Consider the following 9,167-nt stretch of genomic DNA (forward strand, 5'->3'; position numbering starts at 1 on the left):
TGCACCCATCAACCCATCATCTACATTAGTTATTTCTCCTAATGCTATATCTCCCCAACCCCCACCCCCCAGCAGGCTCTGGTGTGTGATGTTCCCCTCCCTGTGTCCATATGTTCTCATTGTTCGACTCCCTTATGAATGAGAACATGCAGTGTTTGGTTTTCTGTTCTTATATTTGCTGAGAATGATGGTTTCCAGCTTCATCCATTTCCCTGCAAAGAACATGAACTTTTCCTTGTTGTGGCTTCATAGTATTCCATGGTGTATATGTGCCACATTTTGTTTATCCAGTCTATCATTGATGGATATTTGGGTTGGTTCCAAGTCTTTGCTATTGTGAATAGTGCCGCAATAAACATCGTGTGCATATGTCTAAAGACATATAAATAGCAGGTCCTCTGATATTCAAATGATGGAGGGGAATCTCTGAGCCACCTAATCTCTAATGTTCCTTCAACCCAAGCATTTTATGTTTCAAAGAGGATAGACACAATGGCTACACCTGTTTCACTGTCTTGATAAAAGTTGATTCCAGGTCATCTGATCTTTCAGATGGCAGTCTCCAATTATTAGTGTGGGTTTCTGATTCCATTTCCAAATAAAATTCAGTGACTACCTAAATGGACTGGAACTGAATCCAAGAAAGCTTGATGAAAGCCATGTCTTAGGAAGACATTTTCACAACAAAATGCAAAATCTTGGATCTTTAAGGATTTGAATGTCCTGAGCTTTATTTAATATATGCATTTTAGTTAAAAAAAAATATGTATTTCTAATGCAAATCACCTCATTTTGGTAACACATGTCCTTTCCAAGTCCTTTGACTTTTGCAAGAAAAAATGGTTTTGTCCTAAGCTTGGCCTCACAATTGAATATTTTCCCTCGTTTTTGTTTGCGTATATATTTGCTATATCAAAAGTAAGTATTTTGGTCAATGCAGACAGCAAGCCATGGGAGACATGATGTGACCACAGAGATAGAGGAAATGGCATCTGAAGCAGATGTTACTATCATCAGCAGGTAAAGATTAAGCCCAGTACCCTTACCAAGAAGGAAGCCAGTTTTGGGAAGGAATGTGCCAAAGAGCACAAAAGGATTAGCTGGAGAAAGAAGTGGCAGCCCAGCAACATACAGGGGAGGAAAAGCTTGTGTCTACATAGGCAATTTGCTTTAGGCTGCTTTAAAGTCTTATTTGATTCTCACAACACCTTGTGAGGCAGTACTATTTATTATTTCCATTTTTGAGATGATTAGACCAAATCTTCAAGGAATTAAGGTACACAGCTAGAAAAGAGGACTGTTGAGACTTGAATCCAGGTCATTCTGATTATTTTTTTACTGATAATTCCTAAAGGTACATGTAGCTTCTCTAAACTAGTTATTTATGTTCTTCAACGCCTGCATCTCTGTGGGCATATGATAGCTTTCCTATCCCTGACTGGAACAATTGTAAGAGTTAACCTATGGAAAACTGATATTGGTTTTATTTAATAGCATAAAGGACAGGGCTTATATTTGTCTCTCTTTTTATTGAAAGGGAAAAACAGCACAAATAGAGTCTCATTCACATACTTCATATGGAATTTTCAAGCCAAGTAGACATTTCTCAAATGCAAATAGTAATAGTACTTACCTCACAAGGCAGTTGTGCTTTAACGAGATCATGCATTTACCTAATATAATTCTTGTAATATAATATGCACTCAATCAGTATTGGTCATACTATTTTGACCATTACTATTTTTATCTGCCATATAACATATATTTAAAGGTTATAATTTTTAAATTAAAAATGTATTGGTGGTATTATAGATTTCAGCTCTATTATGAATATTTGAATACACGTTTTCAAACTATTTTAAATCTTTCTTGACTTGAAATAATTTATAATGCAAGAAATAATCAGGGAGGTGTTTCTCTTAGATCTGGGTTTCAAAAAGGATAAATCCTTACACCGAATCTCATTTTGTACAGTTATGCTCAATTAAATACTTTACAAGTATTGGCCAAATTCCCTCTAAAAATTATTTTTGAAGACAAGTCTCATAATGCAACATTAGATATTAAAGAAATATTATAATTATGCATTATTTTCTGTTATTTTTTGACAGTAGTTATCCCCATATTCTGAGTTTCTAAGTAAAGGGACTTTAACATGATGGGACATCTATTTCAGTCCCCCTGGACTCTGTTACCTCACTCACTCCTCCAAGATCAGATTGTTGAGTTTTAGAGGAGAAAGAGGACTTGATAGCCTATCTCTTTTCATTCCCTATTCTTTCTCATCTCTGCTTATCTGTGCCATTGTGTTTACTGCCACAGATTCTGGTCCTGAAGACCATCGGTTACCCAGGGGCTAAGTGAGGGTATTTGGGATTCCATTGTTGCTACACAACCAAGCCACATTCTCCCAAAGCTCCTGGGCCTCACTCTTTTGTTTCTCTTTCAGTTAGCTCTGAATCCAAGTGGGGATCAAGGGAAACCATTTGGAGCCCCTTACGGGTCCAACAAGTATGTCTTTATCATTTGATGCCTTTAGGGGAAACAACACACAAAATAGTTGCTAATGATATCATTTTAATATCTAGACTTCTACAGAAAAAAATCAACAATGAAAAGAAGTTTGTATATTTTGAGATATTTGTATATTTTGCTACTTTTTATACTTTTATGGTTTATGTATTTTGGCAGTTTTGTGGACATCTAATCAGATGTTAGCACTTAATGAAATAAAACAGATATAGTTACATTATGTGTTTTGATCAAATCCAGCAAACCCTAAGATGTATTTTATAATTTAATTTGCAATTTGAAAGCAGTCTTTCCTTTTAGCCATTCAAGTGCCAGATTACTAAAATTCATGTATTAGTAATTAGATTATGTCATATATGTAAAAGTGTTTTATATGTTGCAAAAAACATTATGCATATAAAATTATGAAACATTTTGGTTATAATTATTCCATATGTAACATCCTTTCTCCATTTCAACCCGAGCATTTAACACTCAGGCCTAAGCTGGTTATAGAGGATATGAGACTAGCTGCCTTCTTCTCTGACTCTAGAATAATTCTTACCAAGAAAATTTTTCCAAGTTAAATATTATTCTTGTTTTCTAACTAGCAGTCTTTAACAGACAGAAAAATCAATGCCATTTCCTCAACAGCAAATTATATTCCACTTCTGTACATTATAGCACTTTTCTTGGAGTTGATAAATAAGAAAAAAATACTGATGGTCATTTAACTTAGTAGGATTTACTTAAATGAACTGACAGAAAGAACTTAACTCTTAAAATAATTGATTTTTCTCTCCATCAGATGAAAAATGTACAATAGAGTAAATGAAAGTCTTTTAAATAAAAGTAATTTTCTATTCATTAAAGGAAACATAAAATACACTTATCCAAGTCTTTGAAAAAATTACTTGCAGGTTATTAACCTATTTTTAAAGAAAGAATTTTTAAACAGTGTTCAGAGCATTTCTCAACCTGGTATACATTAAAATGAAAAGTCTTTCAAGCTAAGTAAATATTCCTACCCCAATGTTTTTGCTATATACCGATGCAGTAAAATAGCTGAATATATGTAAGTGATTTGAAGATGACAGCTCTCATGACAGGAAATGGCAGCAGGGAGACCTAGAAAAAAATCTATACTGACCTCACCACCATTCAACTCCTGTTGGCAGTTGTCACTCCAAAGGCAATATCACATAAAAGCTTTGCAATCTTTAGCTTAAGTTTCCATAGTAGGGCAAAATCCTGTTACCTCTAACCCACCCTCTCAGACATCTATTCTCTTCTCTTCAGTTTTGCAAACCACTGACAGTTTCACCTAGGCAAAATGTTTTTCACTCAGATTGGTTCTTGTTATCATCCTACCCCAAATCTTTTTTTTTTTTTTTTTTTTTTGAGACGGTGTATCGTTCTGTTGCCCAGGCTGGAGTGTAGTGGCATAGTCTCATCTCACTGCAACCTCCGCCTCTCGGGTTCAAGCGATTCTCCTGCCTCAGCCTCCCAAGTAGCTGAGATTACTGGCACCTGCCACTACACCCGGCTAATTTTTGTATTTTTCGTAGAGACGGGGTTTCACCATGTTGGCCAGGCTGGTCTCAAACTCCTGACCTCAGGTGATCCACCCACCTCAGCCTCCCAAAGTGCTGGGATTACAGACATGAGACACCATGCCTGGCCTTTATCCCACATCTTCTCATTACAAATGATCAACTGTATAAAATGACATGCTGGTTAATTATGTTTCTCTTAAAGTTAAATTATGTAGCACTCAACTCCATTTATTTGCTATCTCCTACCTTCACTGGTTTAACTAAATTTTTCCACAGCCGAAACCCTATTGGGATTCAAACTGTGCTTTTTGAATTTAATTTTAACATATTTTGAACACTTAGCTTGTTTAAATGTTCTTGAAATCTAGGGATAGAAAAAGATTAGTTGTGAATTCTATAAACATCATCCATAATTTAGAAAATGTATAGAATTTATAGACGTGAGTCCGTAGTCCTCTATTCCAAAAAAGTTGGTTGAAAAGTTTAAAAAGGAAAAATTCAACTTAATCTTGCCTATTTATATGATGTGAGATGATTTGCATTTGCTTGATATTTTACCATGCTCTATGCATGTGTCTTGAAGACATATTCTAGGATAAAAGAAATAGCAGAAATAGCAAAGATTTCTTCTAAGATTTCATCAGAGATCAATCCAGAAATTGCTAGATGTTTTATATCAGAGGAAACTGATAAGATCATAACTTTGTTATTGTGCAATCTGCCAACAAACAGTGGTTCCCATCCCAGTTTCATCATAGTTTTGGGACAGGTCCCTAATTTTCTTGGCCCTTGGAAAGGGAGTTCTCATGACTGTCAAGTCAAATAATTTTCTAAAATCATTACTTTATTTAAAAATACTTATTCAATATCTACAAAGTGCTAGTGTCATTCCCTTTACCTGGAGGTTCTTTCCTGCTCCTTGCATGAACTTTATTCCTACTCATCCTTAACTATTTAAGGCAGATGTTAGTGCCTTCATGAAGCCCCTCCCCACCCTTTCTTAAAGGATGGCATTGTAGGATTTCCAGGATAACGTGACTCATTCTACTCAACCAGAATGAGTAGAGTAAGTTGCATTATCCTGGGAATTTCTTCTTTTTGAATAACACATTTATTGAGATATAATTCACATATCACAAATTTCATTCATTTAAAGAGTGCAATTCAATAGGTTTTCTATATTCATAACATTGTGTGTCAATCACTATAATTTAATTCTGGACCATTTTCATCACCCCAAAAAGAAATCTCATACCATTATCATGTACTCCCCGCTTCCTCCTCCCCCCACTTCCTAGTAACCACTAATTTACTTTCTGTCTTTATAGATTTGCGTCTTTTGACCATTTTCTAGAAAGAAATAAAAATATGTGGACTTTTGTGTCTGCCTTCTTTTACTTCGTTTACGAATGTTTTTAAGAGTCATCCATGCTGTAGCATGTGATTTCTTTTTATGAACAAATAATATTTTGTTGTATAGATAGACCACATCTTGTTTAGTCATTCGTCAGTTGATGGTCATTTACGTAGTTTCCACTTGTTTTTGGTTACTGTGAATAATGCTGCCATGTACATTCACAATGTCAAATCAAATAATTCTCTAAAATCATTAATTCATTAAAAATATGTGCATGTTTTATGCGGGCATACATTTTCAATTCTTTTGTATATATACCTAGAAGTGAAATTGCTGGGTCATATGGCAACTTCACGTTTAACATTTTAGGAACTGCCAAATTGCTGTACTAAGTGGCTGTACCATTTTACAATGCCACCAGCAATGGATGAAGGTTCTAATTTATCCACATCCTTGGCAACACTTGCTATTCTCTATCTTTGTAATTTTAGTCAACCCAGTGAGCATGAAGTGGTATTTCATTGACATAGTTTGAACGCTGTCCCCTCTAAATCTCATGTTGAATTGTAATCCCCAATGTTGGACGTGGTGTCTGGTGAGAGGTAACTGGATCATGAGGGAGGCTCCCTCATGGCTTTGTGCCATCCTCACCATAGTGAGTGAATTCTTACAACATCTGGTTATTTAAAAGCGTGTGGCACCTCCCCCTAACTCTTGCCCCCACAGTCTCCATGTGAGATGCCTGCTTCCCTTTCACCATCAGCTGTGATTGTAAGCTTCCTGAGGCCTTCCCAGAAGCCAAGGAAATGCTGGCGCCATGCTTGTACAGCATACAGAGCCATGAGACAATTAAACTTTTCATTACAAATTACCCAGTCTCAGGTATTGCTTTATAGCAATGCAAAGAATAGCCTAACACACTCAGTGTGGTTTTGATTCGATTTCCCTGATTAATAATGAGTCCCTCTAAATAATTAATGATGCCGAGCATTTTTTAATATACACTGGAAGATTCTTAAGCAAGAGTCCCAAATATTATTTATTTTACTATCTCAAGAACCAAATACAAACTGGCATGTAGTAGGGATACATTTATAGTAATATTTATAAAAAGAAAGAATACATATTTAATTTTTATCAGTATGTGATGATGAATTTTATGTGTCAACTAAACTGGTTTAAGAAATACCTAGAGAACCAGTAAAGCAATACTTCTGGGTGTGCCTGTGAATGTGTTTCCAGAGGAGATTGGAGTGTGAATCAACAGACTGAGTGAGGCAAGTCTGCCCTCAGTGGGGCACCATCCAAATGGCTGATGGCCTGGATAGAATAGCAAGGGCAATTTCTTCTCTCTTTCCTGGAGCTGGAATCCTCCTTTTCTCCTGCCCTTAGATTGCAGAACACCAGGCTCTATACCACAGCCTCCTGGATTCTCAGTCTTCCAGCCTCAGACTGAAAATTATACCATTGGCATCTGTGGTTCTGGGGCTTCTGGACTAGGACTGTGTCACACTATCAGCATCCCAGGGTTGCCAGCTTGCAGACAGCCTGTCATGGGACCTTTCATCCTCCACAATTATGTGAGCCAATTCTCCTAATAAATCTTCTACCTCTCTGTCTATCTATGTACCTATCCATCTCTCCATCTGTCTATCTTTCCTTCCTACTGGTTCTTGCTCTCTGAAGAACCCTCACTAATACAGAATTTGGAACCAAGAACTGGGGCTGCTGCTATAACAAACACCTGAAAATGTGAAAGTGGCTTTGGAACTGGGTAATGGGTAGAAACTGGAAGAATGTGGAGGAGCAGGCTCAAAAAAGTCCATATTACCGTGAATGAAGGGTTAAGGACAATTGCATGAGGGCCGAGAAGATGAGCTGTAAGAAGTACCTAAATCTTAGAGATTACTTAAGTGGTTGTGATTAGAATGTTGGCAGAAATATAAACAGTAAAGGCCATTCTGATGAGGTCTTAGACAGAAATTAGGAATATCTGTGTGTGTGTGTGTGTGTGTGTGTGTGTGTTACTAAGTGTATGCCCCTTTAAGGTTTTTAATTGTGATTCTCTTTACATTTTATCCTTTCCTTATTGTAATAGTTCCTGCATTTCTACAAAGTCACAATAACACCATAAAAGTAATTTCTTAAAAAAATAAAAAAGGAAACAAGATAATCAAGTACTCTGAGCACTTTCTTTTATTCTCTTAACTAGAATTTCAAGACCTCTGAAAAATTATATGAATGAAAATAGTGGCTTTGGGATCCAAGTTTGACATAATTTAGGGGAAGTTTTGGTTTTCTCAGTCAAAAGCTATATTATTCTAGAGTTAAAGTGTTATTATACATCAGCAATAAATTCAAGTAATACATGTCAACACACCTTGACCAGAAATTAGAAATATCTTATTGGAAACCAGAGTAATGGCCATCTGTGTTATAAATTTGCAAAGAACTTGGCTGAATTGTATCTATGTCTTAGGGCATTATGAAAGGTGGAATTGAGCAGTTATCTAGGATATTTAGTGGAATAAATGTCTATGAAAAATATTGAAGGAGCTGCCTGGCTACTTTTAACTGCATACAGTAAGATGTAAGAGGAGAGAAACTATTTAAAGATGTTCTCACTCATAGGTGGGAACTGAGCAATGAGATCACTTGGACTCGGGAAGGGGAACATCACACACCGGGGCCTATCATGGGCGGGGGAGGGATTGTATTGGGAGTTATACCTGATGTAAATGACGAGTTGATGGGTGCTGACGAGTTGATGGGTGCAGCACACCAACATGGCACAAGTATACATATGCAACAAACCTGCACGTTATGCGCATGTACCCTAGAACTTAACGTATAATAATAATAAAAAAGAAATTTATAATTAAAAGACAAGCAGAGCAGAGTTCTCAGACCGGACATGTAAAGAGTGAAGGCATCTTTAGGAGAACAAGGGCCAAACAACCGTTGGACAAAGGGATTAACATGGATACAAGTAAGTCAGGTGCTATTCATCAAGACAGTAAGAGAAAGACCCCAGATTCATTTCAGAGATCTTCAAGTCTTCCCCTCTCATTACTGGCCCAGAACAGGATCTTGAGGGCAATGTTTCCAGAGAGGTGCCAGTGGGATATCAGTATTTGCTGCCCTGAAATGCTTCAAGTCTCTGCTTCTCTCATCCTAGCACAGAATTTCTTGGCAATCCCAGCTGTACCTTAAGTGGGCCCAGCTGCAACTTGTGCTCCCACTCCAGAAGATATAAACAGTAGCCTTGGTGGTGTCCATGTGGTGCTAATTCTATAGGTGTGGTAAACGCAAGAGCTGCGAGGCCATTGTAGCCTCCACTTAGATTTCAAAGGATGTCATCGACAGCTTGGAAATGCAGTGTAAAAATGTGGGGTTGGAGCCTCGACAGAGAGTCCCCACTAGGGTAATGCCTAGTGGAGCCATAGGGGTAAGGCCACCTCAGAAGCCTTGAACTATAGAGTCACCAGCATGCAACTTCAGCCTGGGAAACCTGCAGGTATGAGATTCCAACCCAGCAGAGTCACTGAGTGGACTGAGCCCATGAAAGCCATAGGGGCAGGGCTTCGTGATGCTTTGGGAGCCCAACTCTGCCCTAGTATGCCCAGGATGAGGGACATGGAGTCAAAGGAAAATATTTTCTAACTTTGAGACTTAATGTTCTTTTTTGGGTTTTGGACTTACTTGGGGGAAGTTATTCCTTCGTTTTTTGGTCTATTTCTCCC

General features: G+C 37.4%; 1 non-coding gene across 1 annotated transcript; it reads right to left on the reverse strand.

Moving 5' to 3' along the window:
- Positions 1-7,724: 7,724 nt before the first annotated feature.
- On the reverse strand, positions 7,725-7,811 carry LOC117077043. The gene has a single exon (XR_004434633.1). It is a non-coding gene; the product is annotated as a small nucleolar RNA SNORD45 (small nucleolar RNA).
- Positions 7,812-9,167: the final 1,356 nt, after the last annotated feature.

This window comes from Trachypithecus francoisi, unplaced genomic scaffold (genome assembly GCF_009764315.1).
Source record: "Trachypithecus francoisi isolate TF-2019V2 unplaced genomic scaffold, Tfra_2.0 Lachesis_group5, whole genome shotgun sequence".
Lineage (NCBI taxonomy): Eukaryota > Metazoa > Chordata > Mammalia > Primates > Cercopithecidae > Trachypithecus > Trachypithecus francoisi.